This window comes from Podarcis muralis, chromosome 2 (genome assembly GCF_964188315.1).
Source record: "Podarcis muralis chromosome 2, rPodMur119.hap1.1, whole genome shotgun sequence".
Taxonomy (NCBI): Eukaryota; Metazoa; Chordata; class Lepidosauria; order Squamata; family Lacertidae; genus Podarcis; species Podarcis muralis.
In genome coordinates this window covers 56,008,501-56,027,170 of record NC_135656.1, presented here as the reverse complement: position 1 = coordinate 56,027,170, position 18,670 = coordinate 56,008,501, and the positions used below count along the sequence as shown (strand labels likewise).

The window sequence follows — 18,670 nt, the reverse complement described above, 5'->3', positions numbered from 1 at the left end:
GCAAAGAGATTTCTGCATGGCAGAGGGTTGGACTAGATGACCCGCGTGGCCCCTTCCAACTCCATAGGTAGCTAGTCTATGCACTAGGTAAGCACCTGAGGGTCGCCCTGTACTTACATTACTCCCTTCCCTTCGGAAATGCAGAGGATGCTGCCAAGAGCTTTTCTCTTGCTGTACGGATTGCAAATCCCCATTGCTGCTGCTTCTGACCTGAGCTCAAAGTTTCCCACAGACATTCCTCAGGTAGGAAATCGCCTACGGGGGGGTTGGGGTGTGGGGAAAGTCACACTGCTCCAAACAACTCCCTCCCCGCTAGCGGTACAGACCAGGGAGCGGATTTACCTGCCCGCAGCCGCTGTGGAGACAAGTTGGCAGCGCCCGCCTCGTCCGTCGCACTTCTTGCCTCGGGAGCCTGAAAACCAAGTTAGGCAGGAGTTTATTACGGCGCGGAAACCTCCCCTGCCGCCGCCGCTCGTCCCAGAGATGAAGTCATCCCCGGCCGCTTTGCCACCCGCGTCTCGCCTTCTCGGCCGGCCGCTTCGGCTCTCGCCGTCGCGGGGGCCCGCGAGAAGCCATGCTGGGTCAAGCGGGAGCCATGCAGGTGCGCCGTCGCCTCCGGGCTGCAGCAGCGGGCGGGGAGGGAGGCACGGAAGGAGGCGGGGGGCGGCGGGCGAGCCCCACGGAGGGAAGGCGGAGAGGTGAGGAAGAGCCCAGCGGGAAGCAGAGGTGGGCAAGGGGCAGCGGGAGGGCACAGCGGCCGGAGAACAAGCGCCCCCGGGCGCGCCAGAGGCAACGGAGCGGCCGGCTGAAGGCGCCGCGGCCGCGGGGAAGGGGTCGCCCGAGGCGCGCGCCAACCCTGCCCTGCCCGCGGGGCGCACCTTCCGCGCCTCGCCCGGGAACACGCCGCTTCCCGCGCCGCGCTTTCTAGAACAGCCTTGGCGTTTCCAGCCGGAGCTGCGCTTCCCCCGCCCCTTTGGCGGAGGCCCTCGGCGTTCTGCGCTCCGATTGAGCGGCTGCCACGTCGGAAGCCCCGCCTTCGCCCGGCACGGAGAGAGCGCTACCGTAATGCTCCCAATAGCCGACGCCTCCCCGGCGATGATGGAGCCTGGACGGTGTTAGAGCTGTGCGCTCGACACCCTCCCCGAAACGCGCGCACCCAAGCAGCACCCAACTTGTCAGTGCGACGTCTCGTTGCCTAGAACGTTAGAGCACCGACAAGAATTAGACGCTCTTGTTTGATGGGAACGACAGTGAGATTGAACGCATTATTGGCAAGAAAAGGAAGGCCTTTCAGATCTGGCAAAGAGACAGAAACATTCGCAGGGAAACCCAAATGCTTCTTTACAAAGCTATTGTACTACCAACCTTACTGTATGTTTGTGAAACATGGACCACTTATAAACATCATCTCCAGCTCCTTGAAAGATTCTATCAACAGTGTATCCGAAAAATGTTACATACCACTTGGGAAGACAGGAGAACGAATGCCAGTGTAGTGGAAGAAGCAAAGACCACCAGTGTCAAAGCAGTGTTTCTTCAACATCAACTTCGTTGCACTGGTCGCGTTGTGTGGATGCCTGATTATTGTCTTCCAAAGCAACTACAGTGGTACCTCGGGTTACATACGCTTCAGGTTACATACGCTTCAGCTTACAAACTCCACTAACCCAGAAATAGTACCTTGGGTTAAGAACTTTGCTTCAGGATGAGAACAGAAATCATGCTCCGGTGGCGTGGCGGCAGCAGGAGGCCCCATTAGCTAAAGTGGTGCTTCAGGTTAAGAACAGTTTCAGGTTAAGAACGGACCTCCGGAATGAATTAAGTACTCTATTCCCAACTTAAGAATGGAAAGCGTAATGCTGGTGGTTAGCAAAAGAGGTTTAAAGACTCTCTCAAGGCAAATCTTTAAAAGTATAGCATAAACACCGACAATTGGGAAACACTGGCCTGCGAGCTCTCCAATTGGAGAACAGCCTTTACCAAAGGTGTCATGGACTTTGAAGATGCTCAAACTCAGGATGAAAGGGAGAAATGTGCTAAGAGGAAGGCACGCCTGACAAACCCTCACCGTTATCAACTCCTGCCCAGAAACCTATGTCCTCACTGTGGAAGGATGTGTGGATCCAGAATTGGCCTCCACAGTCACTTACAGACTCACTGTTTAGACTGTGTTCATGGAAGACAATCTTACTCTGCTATGAGTGATCACCAAAGAAAAAGAGATGCTCTTGTGGGGGTGGGGGGCATTATCGCATTCTAGGAGGCAGAGCTGGCCCACCCATGAGGCAAGGTGAGGCAACCGCCTCAGGCAGCAGGACCCATAGGGGCAGCAGATCTTAATCTAGACCTTTGTAGGAGGTCAGGTAGGAGCAAGGGGCAAAGAGACAGGCCTAAAAAAGCACTGGCAGGTGTGGTGGTGGAGGGTCATACTTTTGTATCTGAACTGCAAGATGATGTCCTGTGTGCATGTCATTTTTTACCCTGCTAGCCAGAAGGGAGAAGTCTGTTGTGTTGTGTTTTCACCCCTCTCTCTCTCTCTCTCTCTCTCTCTCTCTCTCTCTCTCTAATTGGTGTGTGGATCAGGGTGGCATTTGAACATGAAGCATAGAATTGTGTTTTGAACATGTGCTCCAGGTGTCATTCTGCTGCCTCCGCCTTCAGTGAAGTTATCACATTATAAACAAACTGACAAGCGAACTGATTGAATGCTCATGTTAACAGACAGGTCTCACTTTAGGCAACCAGCTGTCTACAGGACGCTGTGAGGAAAAACACACTCACTGTTTCCAAGGTAAAGAGATTGTTTTACGTTGAGAAAAGCTTACTGCAGTGGAAGATATTGAACCAGATGGTCCTGGAGCCTGCAATAAAAGAATGTGAAACAGAAAAGTTGATCCTTAAAGTACACTCTGCTGATCACAACCAACCTGCTTTCGGATGACAGTTAGAGCTGTGTGTGGGCGGGCATCTGTATAGCTCTACATTCTTTAAACTTGCAACATTCTATTTCTGCTGCAGCAGCAGCATGTAGCACCTTTGGGGAATGAAAAACTTAACAGCCATGCACAACTTCATGCATGCTAAGGGGGAAAAAAGAGAGAAAGCTTTGACCACTTCAGACTAATTGCAGCAGATTAGAGAAGGGAATTCCTCGTGGTCCTTTATGGCCCTCCACCATATTCCTGGAAGCACTTCAGTCTGGGAAGTGATACACTTAACAGCATTAATTGAAAGTGAAGAAATTATCCAATCCAAACCAACACGAACATCTTTGCAGTGTAAGGAATTTGGTTCAGTGTTTGCCTGTCCATATAATCAGCATGCTTTGATTTTTGGCTTCAGATCCTGATGATTTTCACAGACGACTGTGTGTGGTTCATTCACGGAAAACAAGAGAAGAAATGCAGAAACTACCTCTAATAGAAACAACTTTCCACTAAATATATTGTTATGTGTTTCTGGGTGCCAGACTCCACTGGGTTACAAGTTTCTGGGTGCCAGATACTGAACCCCTGGATTCAGCAAATGTTAACATATAAGCCAGGCCAGTTTTCTGGTGAGGAAATTGCCTGGGGTGATGGCCCATCAGGAGAACAGAAAGAGGGTGATGAGCCATTAAGGAAGCCAAGGAGAGGGGTGTCTGAGCCAGATGGCATATGGGTTGGGGGCCCTTCTCTAGCTTGGAGAAAGTGAGAAGAACAAAAGCCAGAGTTGAGGGTTTGCTGTGATATGACCTAGAGGAAGAAGCTGTAGGCTGGAAAGGCAAAGAAAAAGGCATGGCTAATTCCTGCTTGAATCCAAGGCTGTGACAATGGGAGAAACAAGATCCCCTGGGGGTGCCGATGCTAATAATAATAATAATAATAATAATAATAATAATAATAATAATAATAATAATTTATTATTTATACCTCACTCATCTGGCTGGGCCTCCCCAGCCACTCTGGGCGGCTCCCAACAAAATATTAAAATACAATAGTCTGTTAAACATTAAAAGCTTCTCTAAACAGGGCTGCCTTCAGATGTCTTCTAAAACTCTGGTAGTTGTTTTTCTCTTTGACATCTGGTGGGAGGGCGTTCCACAGGGCAGGTGCCACTACCGAGAAGGCCCTCTGCCTGGTTCCCTGTAACTTGACTTCTCACAGCAAGGGAACCGCCAGAAGGCCCTCCGCACTGGACCTCAGTGTCCGGGCAGAACGATGGGGGTGGAGATGCTCCTTCAGGTATACTGGACCGAGGCCGTTTAGGGCTTTAAAGGTCAGCACCAACATTTTGAATTGTGCTTGGAAACATACTGGGAGCCAGTGTAGGTCTTTCAAGACCAGTGTTATATGGTCTCTGCGGCTGCTCCCAGTCACCAGTCTAGCTGCCGCATTCTGGATTTGTTGTAGTTTCCAGGTCACCTTCAAAGGTAGCCCCATATAGAGCACATTGCAGTAGTCCAAGTGAGAGATAACTAGAGCATGCACCACTCTGGTGAGACAGTCTGCGGGCAGATCGTAATAGTCTCAGTTTGTACATATGTGTAAATAAACCAAAAATCTTAAAGGCATCACAGTCTCTACTGTTCCTCATTCCCAAAAGCTGAAGACAAGGGGGAAGGCGATGCCTCAGAGAAGGGTATGCAGGCTGGAGTGGAGGAGCTTCTTCTCATTAATCTCTCTACTCCCTGGGAGCCTGCTGTGAAAAAGGGGGTGCAGGAGGGAAGTACTGCAAAGAAGGGCCAGCTGCCTGGAGCTGAGGAGCTACTGCTGATTTGATTCCTCCACTTGTCTCTGCTGTGTCTCATTTCCAGAAAGAAACACAATCCGTAGGTGAGCACCTGGAACACCTGGAATCTCACACTGCTCTGAAACTGGGGTGGTGGTGGTCTTGAAAAACAACTTTTAGTGAACCTTCTCCATTTGTCAAACCACATAACAGCCTTGCTTTGTTGGTGGACTTACAACAAACAATTGTGCTGCTACCTACAGATGTATTGCAATGGGGGCATTTAAGTGGAAGGATTAGTATTTCCTCTACGCTGCTTTCAGATTATTATGCAGTACAATACGCAAAAAGAAAACACTTGCCTGTATACTATTATTAAATCTGTCAGTAACATGTTGACTGACAGCCAGAGGAAAAGCATTCTTAGTAAGAATTCTTCTTACTAAAGGATCCTATTCTTAAGGGTTGTGTTCATGTTAAATTACAAAACAAGAAGAGCATCTGGTTTGCAAATCATCCTTCAAACTTGCCTGGTTTGTTTTAGATTTTGAATTACTAATCAACAGCGGGCACTGTTCCTAGAACAATCACTTTAAAAACATACTGGTTATACTGAACAATGCACAAATCATGCTCTGAATGAATTTCAAGGTTCTAGTCTTTTCGTTTAATAGTCCTTACTTTTCTTTGATTGCAATTCATCTCCTCCTTTGTATTTCTCTTAACACATTTTTTCTCTCCCTCTGTTAAGTACAAGTTCGTGTATTGATGTGACCCATGGGAAATGCCCAATGGGGTAAATATCAGCTTTAGATGGGGCAATTTCAATTGGGCAAATGGTGGTGAGGAAAGTCTCAAATCCCCTTTCCCCTCATACCATGATCCTACTCTGAATCAGGTGCCTGCCTGCCCCTACAACTTATTGTAAATTGCTACTATTTTAAAACAAACCCACTAGAAATCCTACTCACAGGTCTCCCTTGTCATGTTCAGTTTGGCCCTCAGTGATCTATAAGATAATTGTCTTCATGTGCTTGCATTCCTTGATGGCAGAGATGTAACCATGAAATCAAATTACAGAAATTACGGCAGCAGAATTACATTTCCCCCTTTTAACAGGTAGAAGCAAGAACTTAACTGACCAAAACCAAACTCATATATGATAGGAAAAAGCCCTGTTCAACAATAACATTCTTTTGCTTCTGCTAAATTTAAGAAACCAAGTATTGGCTGGCTGCAAAGTAACGGAAGCATTTAGAACCAAACCCAAGGGATGGTTTTTTGGTGGCTCATTTAATGTAATTATGGTAAAAGCAAATGATTCTCTGGCAGCCTTAGAAAGCATGCCCTCCTGCACGTTCGCAAAGGCACCAAACTGACATTTGGAATACGGGAAGCCCCAGCAATTGCCTGTGGCTTGCTTTATTTTTAAAATGTCTAAATGTTACCATGTGGCCAGACATGTCTCTGAGAGGTCAGAACCCACGGTGCATGTAAGGAGAAGATGGATTGATTTGTCTTTTTATGTGCAACAAATATAGCTTAAACGGTTATCACAAATGTTAGCATTTATTGTTATTCCACACTGGCAAAACTTTAGCAATCTTGTTCTTATCCTGTTTTGTACATGCATTTTAAAACTGAGACATGATCTGATTCTCTCTTCTGCAGGAGAACCCCAAGCTGGGCTCTACAATTTTTGAAGGTATATATCAAATGGAATTTCCCCATTGTCTTCAAAGCGATGTAAATTACAGCTGCTGCTTAAAAATAGGCATGACTACATTTCTCAGTTTATAGTTACACACTACTCTGTGTTGAAAAGAGATTTTGGAATATCTGAAGGTCATAGTCTATTCTTTGCTGCCAGCTATATAATATTTTAACAGTATTTCATAAACACGCCAGAAATACACACCTCATATTGTGCATGAGTGATGCCATTTTGGCCACATAAGGATGGCACTTGTAGACTGAGTTCACTATTAGTTTGGGGGGGGGGGCGATCCCCTTAAATTCCTGGGTCTAATAAAAATTAGAATGAATCAAGGTTTGATTAAACTGTGCCAAACTCTGCTGGATTCAGTTCATGCTAACAATCCAGCCCAGCCTGGCATAGCTTGCTGAGTGTGGGTCACTGGAGGAACAAAGCTAATAATGGCTGAGCCATTAAGCCATCAAGAAAGCCATTAGGAGAGCAAAGACTATGCCAGACAAGGAGGGGTAGTACTCCTCCTCCAACTGTGTGCTAGTAAAAAGGTAAAGGTACCCCTGCCCGTATGGGCCAGTCTTGACAGACTCGGGGGTTGTGCGCCCAACTCACTCAAGAGGCCGGGGGCCAGTGCTGTCCGCAGACACTTCCGGGTCACGTGGCCAGCATGACAAAGCTGCATCTGGCGAGCCAGCGCAGCACACGGAACGCCGTTTACCTTCCCGCTGGTAAGCGGTCCCTATTTATCTACTTGCACCCGGGGGTGCTTTCGAACTGCTAGGTTGGCAGGCGCTGGGACCGAGCAGCGGGAGCGCACCCCGCCGCGGGGATTCGAACCGCCGACCTTTCGATCGGCAAGCCCTAGGCGCCAGTGGCGTAGCGTGGGGGGTGCAGGGGGGCCCGGTCGCACCGGGTGCAACATCTGGGGTTAGGGCAAATCCATGGGTTAGGGGGCACAAATCCACAGGTTAGGGGGCGCAAATTACTTGCCTTGCCCCGGGTGCTGACAACCCACGCTACGCCACTGCTAGGCGCTGAGGCTTTTACCCACAGCTAGTGGACAGAGACAAAAGGGTTTAAAGGGGGTAGGGTTTCAGTTTGGATGATGTGAGCAAATAGGAAACAAGGGTCAGTTTGGGAAGCTGGAGGGGGGCAGAAAGAAGGTGGGCTCAGTGGCAGAGCTTCATACTGTGGCATGGGGGGAGAGAGCAGGCTGGGGCTGGCGCGCATCCTGGGGGCGTGGTACACGTCCTGGGGGCATGGCACATGTCCTGGGGGCGTGGTGCCCAGCGCGGGTGGGGGAGGCAGCCGCGATGACACCCCACCGGGACTGCGCTGCTGGGAGCGGTGCACTCCCCCTGCACTCCTCTTCCTCCGCCAGCGGGTGGGCTGTCTGTTTTATTCTGCAGAGAGGGTCAGACATGATTTGGGGGGGGGGATCAGAGGCTGCAGCAATGGAAGGAGCAGGGCCCTATTAGCATGTGAATGCTCTGTACTCTCTCCATCTAGACGCAGATTGTATATATGTGCAAATAAACTGTATATCTTAAAGACACCACAGCGTCCGCTGTGCCTCATTGTCCAAAAGGAAACACAGACTCTGTTAAGCGAATCTGGTACCCTTGGAATCTCGCACCGCTCAGAGATTGGGGGTGACATGTAACACTACTATTATAAATGGCTAGTCCATATAGTCAGAAGCTGTGACTCATTACTCCCCACCTTAAATTAGCTCAAAATCTGATACAACGGTGTAACATGGAGAACTGTACGGGATTTGGCTTTCCCTTCTGACCACACAGCATTACTTATTTCCATGAGTCATGCTGAGATATTGTCATGCACTAAAGCTGTTCTCTGTGGAACACTGTAGTCTGGAGGTGTAGTTGATTCTGGGATGGGGGAGCAGTTGGTGGTTTTGACTTTGGAAAGGGAGTTCAGTTTTGGTCCAGTACAACTGTGATTCTGTTTTAAAAGCACTTTTCTCTCTCTACACATGAGCAGAATCCCATGCATGTGCTACCCAAAACTAATTTTTTTTTTGATACTTTCAATATCCTTGTCCTCAGATCTGAAACATTTTCAGTAGCTTGATTAGAGAAAAGAAATTATTGCTGAGGCATCCTCAAGGTTAAAGCAGTAGGTTTTCTTCATTGCCTTGTCAGTCATTAGCAGGGGAAGGGAATGAGGTAGATTCCTCGAGAAATGGTTAAGTGATGGAGTTCGAAGAGTGCTTGCTGAAGTGTTTTTTTATTTTAAGCAAACTTCCTGGAGTTAAACTATAACGCCTTATTCCTTGTTGGCAATTCCTTGGGCCCTGTTTGCACAGCAGAAGCAAATAGTTGGATGACTGAGCATGTAGACTCTTCAGAGGGCTGATTTATTAAATAAATTAACCAGCACACTTCACAGGGGCTCTTAGAATACGAGAAAGGGATTTCTCCCCTCTAGTGTTCATACATCAATACACGTACGTTTATGGATTATTTTGAAAGGGATTTATTTTTATGTTAATCTTAGGACTTATGAGTAGAAATGCATACTTTGTAAAAAATAAATAAATCAGAGTTTGAACTCTTTCGTAGTTATGTACAGTGGTACCTCGGGTTATAGACGCTTCAGGTTGCAGACGCTTCAGGTTACAGACTCTGCTAACCTAGAAATAGTACCTTGGGTTAAGAACTTTGCTTCAGGATGAGAGCACAGAAATAGTGCTCCGGTGGTGTGGCAGCGGCAGGAGGCCCCATTAGCTAAAGTGGTGCTTCAGATTAAGAACAGTTTCAGGTTAAGAACGGACCTCCGGAAAGAATTAAGTTCTTAACCCGAGGTACCACTGTACTTAAGAGTACATTCTAGAAAGTTATTTTATAACTTTCTAGACCAATTAAAAAACTTTTTAAAAATGGAATAATTCCTTCCTCTCCCTTGGGACTGTACACACACCATACCTTTAAAGCACACTTGGAGCACATACTGCCCCCCAAGAATTCTGGGCACTGTAGTTTGTTAAGGGTTGCTGGGAGTTGCATCTCTGTGAGGGGTAAACTACAGTGCCCAGAATTCTTTGGGCTAAAGAATGTGCTTTGAATGTGTTTTAATGGTATAATGCATACACAACCAGGGACTAAAGGTTTCTCCCCCCCCCCAAAAAAAATACTTATCCTCAGCCCCTTTGGGGTTCCTTTTCCCTGTACTACACTACAGTCACACATGCAGGGGTAATACAGGTTTCATTTACCACAGAAGCAAGCTCATCATGCCTGCACCATAGATGTCAGCTCCTAAGGGTTGAGGCACTTTCACACCCACCACCCACCCACCCCGTGTTTGTTTTTTAGGGGGCTGGGCCCTTCAACGGTTCAGAGGACATTTGGCTCTGCCCCTGGCTTCACGCACTAACACTAGCATGACTTCAAGAATCACATTAGGTCCCCTCAATCACCTTGAGAAGATGGCACCTCTGGCCTGTACCAAGGGCTTCATGCTTTTAGTATGTACCAAGAGTGGCCTGTGTGTAGGGATGGCGCTGTGGAGCCACTTTCTTGACACCAAGATTGTTGCACAGCTACACGGTATGGTAGACCTGGATTGGCTCCCTCAAAGCACCCACACAATCCCATCTACCCACCACCCTGTCCCACCTCAACCTCCATACAGGTGAGCTGCAGTGCTGGTGTCAGAAGGGTGGCTCTGTCGGCCCCCCCCCCCATGGGCCACTGCATGTATGCGGCTAAATATATAACATGTGAATACAACACAAGTGTCTTTGCAAACACCAGAGTTATGCAAATACACTAGACAGAGGAGTAGGATAGGATATGGCTTCCTGTCAAGGGTCCATGTGGTGGCAAACCCAGGCATGCCCTCAGTGTCATGTGAGAGACAAGCCCATGGTGAAATGAAGCCACTGGGATGATGCTTATTGCACAATGCCATTTTAGCCAAACGTTCATACAAAACTAAAGGTTCTGCAGTGCAATCAGAGTACAAAATTAGAGTGGAAAATAATTAGTTTTTCATTGAATGTGCATGCTGTTGTTTCCACACTCCTTGGTGTGTGGAGTGCCGCAGGGCGCAATTCTCTCCCCGATGCTTTTTAACATCTTTATGCGCCCCCTTGCCCAGATTATCCAGAGCTTTGGGCTGGGCTGTCATCAATATGCTGATGACACTCAGCTCTATCTGCTGATGGGTGGCCATACCGACTCGATCCCTGACACACTGACCAGATGTTTGGAAGCTGTGGCTGGATGGTTTCGTGGGAGCCGTTTGAAACTAAATCCTTCAAAGACAGAGGTCCTCTGGCTGGGTCGGGATGGTATGAGAATGAGGGACCAACTCCCTTCTCTTGTGGGGGCCCAATTAGTGCCATTGCCTTCTGTTAAGAGTTTGGGTGTAATCCTTGACGGCTCCCTTTCCATGGAGGCGCAGGTTACAACAACAGCCAAGGCGACATTTTTCCACCTTCGCCGCATCAAGCAGTTGGTCCCTTACCTTTCCCGCCCCGACCTGGCCACAGTAATCCATGCGATGGTCACCTCCAGGCTTGACTACTGTAATTCGCTCTACGCAGGGCTGCCCTTGAAGCTGTCCCAGAAACTCCAGCGGGTGCAGAATGCTGCAGCGAGGCTCCTCACAGGGTCTCTGCCATGGGAGCATATTCACCCAGTGCTTTTCCAGCTGCATTGGCTCCCGGTGGAGTATAGGTTCAGATTTAAGGTACTGGTTTTGACTTTTAAAGGCCTTCATGGCCTAGGACCCTCGTACCTATCGGACCGCCTCTCCTGGTATGCCCCACGGAAGACCTTAAGGTCCATATATAGCAACACCCTAGAGATCCCGGGCCCTAAGGAAGTTAGATTAGCCTCAACCAGAGCCAGGGCCTTTTCAGCCTGGTGGAATGCTCTGTCTCTTGAGACCAGGGCCCTGCGGGATCTGATCTCTTTCCGCAGGGCCTGTAAGACAGAGTTGTTCCACCTGGCCTTTGGCTCAGAATCAGTTTGATTCCCTCCCCCTCTTTCTTTTTCCTTTCTCCTCCTATGAAGAGATTGCTCCCTAATTGTTTTAATGTTGTGTCTTAATCTTTTAAATTGTATTTTAATCAACTTGTTTTTATTATTGGTTGTTAGCCGCCCTGAGCCCGGTCTTGGCTGGGGAGGGCGGGGTATAATAAATTATTATTATTATTATTATTATTATTATTATTATTATTATTATTATTATACAGCAAGAGGCTCTCAATCTCTTGGTCATGGGTTCAAGTACCATCCTGGGTGAGGTGACTCATGGTCTTTTCCAACTCCACAATTTATGATTCTGTGATTCTATGAAATGTAGTTAGTAAGTAAGTAAGTAAGTAAGTAAGTAAGTAAGTAAATATTCCTGAACTAAAACAAAGTAGGACAGCTCAGCTTCCCTGCGGTTATCACTCTATCATGGGCATAGCCAGGTTTTTTATTAGGCGGGGGGCAGGACTTTTGTGGGGGGGGGGCTGAACCGAAGTGATTGGTCAGTTAGTTAGGTATTCTATTGTTTTACTTGATATGGGGGGCGCAGATGCTCCCCTGCCCCCCTTGGCTACACCCATGCAGTCTATACTGTTTATGTATTGCCTATATACAAACCAAACAAATTCTCATACTTTTAGAAACTCCCATCTGATCATGATACTTGACTGAACCTCAGCTTGAAACTGACTGCTGCTCTAAACCGGTGGTTAGCTGGCCCAAAGCATCCTTCCAAGGAATGAACTATGTGTTAATACAGCATGATTTTTCCACAAGGGGGCACCAAAGTGTATGGCACTATACTGTACAGTGGTACCTCGGGTTAAGAACTTAATTCGTTCCGGAGGTCCGTTCTTAACCTGAAACTGTTCTTAACCTGAAGCACCACTTTAGCTAATGGGGCCTCCTGCACAATTTCTGTTCTCATCCTGAAGCAAAGTTCTTAACCCAAGGTAATATTCCTAGGTTAGCAGAGTCTGTAACCTGAAGCGTATGTAACCTGGAGCATATGTAACCCGAGGTACCACTGATATAGCTAAAACAGGGAAACAACTAAATATGAACTCTTTCTTGCTTGGGAAATAGTTGCTTTTCTCTCTTCAGATTATAGGCAAAATACATTCATTCTATTCAGTATTTTATTTAAGACTAGGACCAGAATACAGAACACTGCTCCAGTTTCCTAGGCTCTGATTTATATTTTCTATGTCACTACAGGACTTTGATGGATGTGTATTCTTTCCTGGCAGACCTTGATGATGGGGAGAGCATCCATCGGAGGGGGGGGGGGGGACAAAGGAAAGGGTGTGGATTCTGACATTGAGTTTTCCAATCCAGTGCTCAGAGTAACAATATTGCAAGGTACTGAACAAACAGAAACAATGGATGGCAGTCACAAATTGCAATCACATGCTCAATTTAAAAAACAGGCGATTTCAGTGTCATATGTTGTGAATAACAATGTTTGTGCATTCCACAAATGGAATTTAAAATATTATCATAGTAAGGTTTTGTGTATCAGAGCAGCATAGTACAACATGCAGCTGAGTAATCAAGAATATATAGGAATGTTCTGACAATATTGGGCTACATGAAGGATACAGAATAAAAATGAGTCAGAGGAGGCTAGGAAGAGAACAAAAACCAGCAGAGACAATTAGGTAGGTATCTGGGACACCTGAATTAAAACCCCATCTTTAGCTTCATCCTGTCTGGGTAGCCTTGGGGAAAAGCTATTCTCTGTCCATTTTTATTTCCCCATCTATAAAAGAGGAATAAAGTTAACTTAATTCAAATCGCAGGCAGTAATGGCTGGGACTTGTGGGGCTGAAGGCAGGGAATCTGACAGTGGGTGGAACCAGTTATAGTTTTGTCCCCATCTTTCTCCCTACTGTGTTCTACAAGGGCAAAACTGAGCCTAAGGAAGAAGAAGCCAGCAGTCAGGTCCACCAGCCCCTACTGTGGATGTAAGTAAGAAGGCAGGGAGGTGGAGGCTGACTGAGGGCCAATGGAGGTTGGTGGGTCAGAGCCCTGTTTACCTTAGTGGATGGGTAATAAATGTGACCCCCGCTGGTCATGGGGATGTAAGTAGAATGAACAAACTACCGGATCTTAACAGTGCCATACTATGCCTAAGGCTGCAATTGCACAATTGTTCTGCTGAACTCCACGGCGCTTACCTCTGAGCAGGTAGGCAAAGGATTGCACCAGAAACCAGTCAAGCATTTTAATTATTATATGTGTTAATACAGTGGTGCCTCGCAAGACGAAATTAATTCGTTCTGCGAGGTTTTTCGTCTTGCGAATTTTCCGTCTTGCGAAGCACAGTTTCCTGGGTATTAACGGTTTTAAAAAAAAGGAAACAAGCTTGCAAGACGTTTTCGTCTTGCGAAGCAAGCCCATAGGGAAATTCGTCTTGCAAAGCAACAAAAAACGAAAAACTCTTTCGTCTTGCGAGTTTTTCGTCTTGCAAGGTACCACTGTAATGACTAATAGTCAATGACTAATGACTCGTTGTTCTACTGCGACAAGTTTGACGCATGAATTTAAAATGCTAGGTTCTCTTGCATTCCAATATTAAGCCACATATGACTTGCTTATTTTTTATATTAAAAGAAAACAACCAGTGTTTCTGTTGCATCTTTCCTACAATGTACACAAGGAGATGTTAACAGTATGGCCATGAGGGGGAGCCTTGGCATTACAGATTCTCATCTGCAGACATTCCACTATGAAATGGTAAAGGAACAAAGAGCAAAGAGCAAGGCTTTACTAAAAACGCCTACCAACAATAATACTAAAATATTACTTTGGGTAACCCCCTCAAGGGTCCTTAATGTGCTCTCAGTTTTGCCCAGTGAATGCAGCTGGAGACATGGGACGCACGCCTGGGAAATGCAGGTACTTTTCCCTCTCTGAGAGTTCTACCTTCCAAACAGGAAGATGGGCAGACACTGTTTAGATCTGTAGCAGTTCCTGGCAATAGTGAGATCTGCAGTTTCTGTCCTGGGCTCCTTTGGGAGGAAGGGCGGGATATAAATTCAGTGAATGCAAACAAACACTGTGGACCAAAAGGGGAGCAATGTAGGCAGCACTGCCCTTTTGGCATCACTGTAGCATGCCAGTTGCTGGGGAGCACAAAAGAGGAGACTATTGTTGTACCCGGGTCCTGATTTTGATCTTCCCAAAGACATCCTGTTGGCCACGATGGGCCTTTGGCAAGCTCTTACTAATGTTGCTACTGCAGTGTGTGTATATTATTATTATCATTATCATTATTATTTGAATTTATATACCACCCTATACCCAAAGGTCTCAGGGCGGTTCACATAAAAAGATCACGGTATATAAAATTAAAATAAAAGCAATAACCCAATAATACCCTCCCCACAAAAAGAGCCACATTTTAAAAGGGTATGGGATGTTGAAACAGTGCAGCAGCTCCCTACACCTGGGATTTGTGTTTGCATCTCTGATACAGAGTGAGGAGGGCGCTAGGGAAAGCATATAGCTGCTTCCCATCAACACGACCCATCTACACAGTTTTGCATTTTGCTCCTGTTGCAGAACAGCTATGCAAGGTAATATAGGAAGCTGCCATGTACCAGATTATTTGTTCATCAAGCCTGGTATTGCCTACTGTGACTTCTGAATTTCGGAAAAACATCTTCCTACCCTGGGAGAGGCCAGATACTGAACATAGTTCTTTCGCATGCTGAGTGTGTGTTCTGTAGTATTAGAGGAGATGGGCCTGTGCCCATCAACTGTCCTGCCAGCAAGGCAGGAAAGCCAAAACATTTCCAAGTATAACTGTAAATGTAAATGACCAGATATTGGGTTATCCTGGCAGATAGCAGAGCCAGGTGTCCCTGCCCAGCATGTCAGGTTTAGGATGCAGCTTTAGCAGTACAAAGCTTGCCCAATATGTGCTTGTTTGGACCTCCCAGTTTCTAAAATGTCAAGATTTACAATAAAAATATGAAAACAAAGCAAAGAATGCCAGTACATTATCCAGGAGCAATCTCTCCCAATTTCTTAGGAACCCACACAGACTTGTATTCTGTGTGCGCAAAGGGGCTGAATGGGGTTGACACCCAACTGAAGAAATGTCGGTTAGTAGTGCGTATATCAACACGTTAATCAATTGGTCCGTCGATTCAGTCTGCAGAAATGTATATATGAATGGCAATAGCTGTAAAGAAAAACTGCATTTTGTTCTTCCATATGTAAGGCAGGAGGCACCATCTTAGGAAGCATTCTCTCCTGGGAAAGAGGATGGCCACTGTGTCCCCCACAAATGGCTATCTACATATTAGCATGTGGGTGAATGGTAGTCATTTGCAGCACTTTTAAAAAGATGTGGGTCTCTTTCAATGAAACCTAGCGGGTGGAATTCAAGGATGCACGCTTCCGCTTGTTCCATCTGCACAAGCATCCCAGTTTGCCAGGTCTGCTGCCCTATCCCTGTACAGTCCTGGAGTTGTTCACACCCCTCTGAAACAATTTTGGGGTATGTGGGTACAGGGTCCATGGGGGGGGGGAGAGAAAGATGGAGAAAAGCCCCACCGGGCAAGCAGAAGTCCTTGTGCAGGGTTCCACTGACAGGGCTTGTCGGGTGAATCCCGCCCGGTGGCTTTTCCAGAATATCGAGAACTTATTTCGTAAAGAGTTCCAAGGCATCATGTGGATTTACCACCACTGGTATGAATGAAGCTTAAAGATTAACAGCCACTGCATTTAAACTGGTTCTCTCATATGCCATAGAGAATTACACCAATGCAGACACATAAGCTGTTCTGACATACTCCCCTGATGCTGATCAGTGCCTTTGATGCACTCTCATAAATGCACTCTCATAAAAACCTCTCTTTGTGGAACTAAGCCAGGGAGTTGTGGCATGAGTACACAAACAAAGCCAGGTCATTGAGATGTGGCTGACAGCTCATTTATAAACCTTGGCATTGCGTCTCACTTGTTATTTGCATGCCACCGTCAGGTTTGTTTATGAAATATTTCCTGAGATTCAAGTCATGGGACTCTCTTTGAAAGTTGCGGGAGTCCTGAAGCAAACACCACACCCAGCTTTTTGAAAATGGCTACATTCCATCCTACCTCACAAACATTAAGCTTTTTGTCTCTTAATGTTTACTATTGGATAAATCCTATGGGCCTCAATCAATATTTTGTTCACCTTGGAAACAACACTTAACTCTATCAAAATGGCTGCCAAGCCCAACTATCAGTGCCTCCTTGAAGGCCAGTTGTGTGTCGAGACCCCGAGACCACCCCCTTGTTGATGAATAAGACACAAGGACACAGATATTAGGTTAATGTTATTGGGCAAATTTAGGCCACAACTTTATGGGTTACAGAATGTGAGCGGTATTGGCTTAGGCATTGGAACTGACCCAACTATATCTGACTCCTGCCCGCCATGCAGGGAGTCCAGTAAGGGTCAACCACCGGTAGGGGGAGCCCCATCAATGCAAACCAACTCAAGTTCCTCTGGGCTCCCGTGGCATGGCCCTAGCCCAGCCCCGGACTTCGGACAAGATCCACACCCCTGGATTCCTTTAACGGAATACCCTTAAGATTGGAGGGGCAGGTGATGGCCACACCTCCCCTCCCCCATCATAAGTTCAACCAATGCCTAATCACCAAACCTGACAAAGCTGTGATGATTGCTACAAGGTAGGCGAAAACCAAATGGCCCATGCCAATTTGCCAAGTGGAAAAATTCCTACCAGAAAATATCCAGGGACAGAGAACATCCCTACTGAAAATACTAAGGTGGAAACCAGTACAGTGCAACCTGAACAGCAGGAAAAGCTGGATGGAGGGAAATACATATTGAAAGCAAATCCCCTATTAGAATTGTTAAAAACTGAGCTGCACAAACAGTGCTGGACCCCTTCAGGTAGCTATGACTTTAGGCATGATAGTAGAGGTCCAAGAGCATTTTGCCATGCATGGCTTTCTGAATGTTCCCCTTGTTGTTTTGAAAGCACCTGTATGTTGTTATTGCATTTTATTTCCCCACAAGGGGTACAGGGCACATTTAATACCAAAGTCTGTACCACGTACAAAGAGCACTTACAAAGTTGATGGCATAAGGTTTCACATGAAGATGCTTTTATCTTCCTTTCTATCACGAACAGGAAAAAGGTGTCATTTGGCTTAATAAATCAAATGCAAGAGCTATCGAGGAAAATAAACAGAAGCTATATTCTAGATAATATCAACCATTGTGTATTGTGGATGACTTGACTTTGGAAATGACTTGGAAAACCAGTACAACAGGTAACAGGATAGACCTTTTGAGTTCTTGTTGAGGAACAGGATAGAATATTCAAAAAACATTTGAAAACAGGCAGGAAATACTAAGCACACATCTGCAAGAAGGCACAGAATGTGTTAATAAATTTGTGTGGCCAAATTTTGAGGGAGACTCTCAGTTTTAGCAGATGAAGCAGCATACATTTCTAGCATAGGACTGTCTCTTGGTATGAGATCTGTGGTTGACAGTGATGGGAATGCATATGTACATGCTGAATTCTTTGGGTTCATTTCAATCTCAGACCAAACTATGGTAGGCATATAGGCAATGCAATTTGATATACTTTCTGATTTTGGACTGGTGAAGGGCGGAGTGGTCCCTTGTAAGGGACCGTAAATACAATAAACACCAATACATCCATCTTAATTTACACATACAGGTTGATTGTATGCCACCCAGAGGTGCAATTTATGCCTCTTTTCCAGCTCTGCAACAACCTTTGTGGGAAGCAGTGAACAGAAACTTGTTGGTGTTGAAATACCTTTTTGTATGGAGGAGCATACAATTGTGAATTGTGTGAGCCCCCAGCACAAATAGAACAGCCCAGACATATTTTTACTATTTTGGTGCCCAGCTCTAATTGTTGACACAAGCCTCCAGGGTGCAAGCCAAACTAACAGTTAAAGGATTTGTTTGTTTTTTGCTCCGTTGCCTCCTGCTGTACACTGTAAATTATTCAAAAAAGGCTCCCTGCCAGCTTTTTTTAAAAAAAAAGTCTCTTCATTTAAGCATTATTTATTATCAAGGTTTATAAGCACAGCTGGGCCTTCCGGTATCTCCAGTGGCACCCACAAAAGGTTTCAGTAACTGTTTCCTCAGAAATCCACAGCACACAAGAGACAGTTGGCTTTTCCTGCTCAGTTCTTGTATGCACTGCCTCAGTTGCTCTTACGTCGAACGCGTCTG

The 18,670-nt window shown here is 46.2% G+C and overlaps 1 protein-coding gene across 3 annotated transcripts in view; it reads right to left on the bottom strand.

Annotated features, from left to right (window-relative positions):
* Positions 1–1,003, bottom strand: part of P4HA2 (prolyl 4-hydroxylase subunit alpha 2) — a 44,284-nt gene extending 43,281 nt beyond the window's left edge. Inside the window, exons 1-2 of one of the 3 annotated variants that reach the window (XM_028717994.2) lie at positions 879–1,003; positions 343–412 (exon numbers count right to left, since the gene is read on the bottom strand). The gene's annotated coding sequence lies outside the window, so the exon portion shown is untranslated. Of the gene's footprint in view, positions 1–342; positions 858–878 lie in introns of those variants that run through there. The other 2 variants (XM_028717993.2, XM_028717995.2) reach the window with 2 other exon arrangements.
* Between the last annotated feature and the right edge of the window lie 17,667 nt (positions 1,004–18,670).